The sequence below is a fragment of the Stegodyphus dumicola genome, chromosome 7, assembly GCF_044657685.1.
Source record: "Stegodyphus dumicola isolate Sdum_Otavi_A_Nest chromosome 7, ASM4465768v1".
In the NCBI taxonomy this organism is placed as follows: Eukaryota; Metazoa; Arthropoda; class Arachnida; order Araneae; family Eresidae; genus Stegodyphus; species Stegodyphus dumicola.
The window spans coordinates 7,693,764-7,694,927 of record NC_140774.1 but is presented as its reverse complement, the minus strand read 5'-3'; the positions used below and the strand labels follow the sequence as shown (position 1 = coordinate 7,694,927).

The 1,164-nt window shown below is 26.5% G+C and overlaps 1 non-coding gene across 1 annotated transcript; it reads right to left on the bottom strand.

Annotated features, from left to right (window-relative positions):
* Nucleotides 1–385: 385 nt before the first annotated feature.
* Nucleotides 386–475, bottom strand: TRNAM-CAU (transfer RNA methionine (anticodon CAU)). The gene is given in 2 exon segments: nucleotides 386–421; nucleotides 439–475. It is a non-coding gene; the product is annotated as a tRNA-Met (tRNA).
* Between the last annotated feature and the right edge of the window lie 689 nt (nucleotides 476–1,164).

Here is a 1,164-nt window from a genome sequence, read left to right as displayed (position 1 = left end):
CTAAAAGATTTTTTGAGTTGAAAAAAAACTATCGTAGAATTAAATTATTTAAGCAGACATTATTTCTAAAGTAAAATAAACCATTTTTGCATGAATACAGATAATTTACATGTTAAAAAAAATGAAGTGTGCTGATGGATCAGCAGAATAAATAAAAATTATTAAAGACAAATAAATCGAAATATTGAAAAAAAATGTCTGAGCTCCTGCAATAAAATGAAAATATATAAGGACATATTCTTGCTAAAATAATTAAACCATTTTGATATGTATGAATTCAAACAAGTGGGATAAATTAAAAATATTAAAATAAATGAAGACCAAAACTAAATGCATGATAAAAAATATTGCTGAAGTAAAATTAAAACAGCGGGAAAAAAGCAACTGCCCCGGGTGAGGATCGAACTCACGACCTTCAGATTTCTCTTTCTGTGAGATTATGAGACTGACGCGCTGCCTACTGCGCTACCGAGGCTTCGCGAATTATGCAAATATAATTCTATAAAACCAAAATTTATGTTCTTTGTTACTTTTAAGAACTTTTATCAGTTTGCCTTAAAATGAGTAACCGTATATGTAAAAACAACAAACTCAGAGACAGAATAGGATATTTAAATTTAGCATTTACTCTACAGATCAGAAATTTAATTTTCTACATGCTTTATTTATCGTGAGTTTGATAAATAAATAAATGTTTAGCATGATATATATATTTTCAAAATAGGTGCATTCTTAATAAATGAAAAAACATTAAAATATCTACTCTATCACTTCAGTATCTCTAGAAACATTTTAATCATAATTTAAAAGCAGTGTAGTGCCATCTACAGGCTAAATGTGAAAATAATTCTGTTAATAATATCTTAAAATACGATTTTTAGTTAAACTTCCTTTATCAATAGATTTTTCGATGACCAGAAATAAGTTTATTTTTTTTATTAAAATTATTTAAACCCAAAAAAGTGAAGCAGAGAGAATTTAAAACTAAATGAAATAGGAGATAAGCCATAGGAAAAATTGGCGAAAATGCTGATCAACCTGATAAAACATTTGGAAATGTATTCCTTTTCTACAGTGACTCAGCTCTGATTCCATATATTGTTGTTTCTTGAATGAATTGTTATTTAATACAAATTTAAATTTGATAACTAAAATTAATTTTGA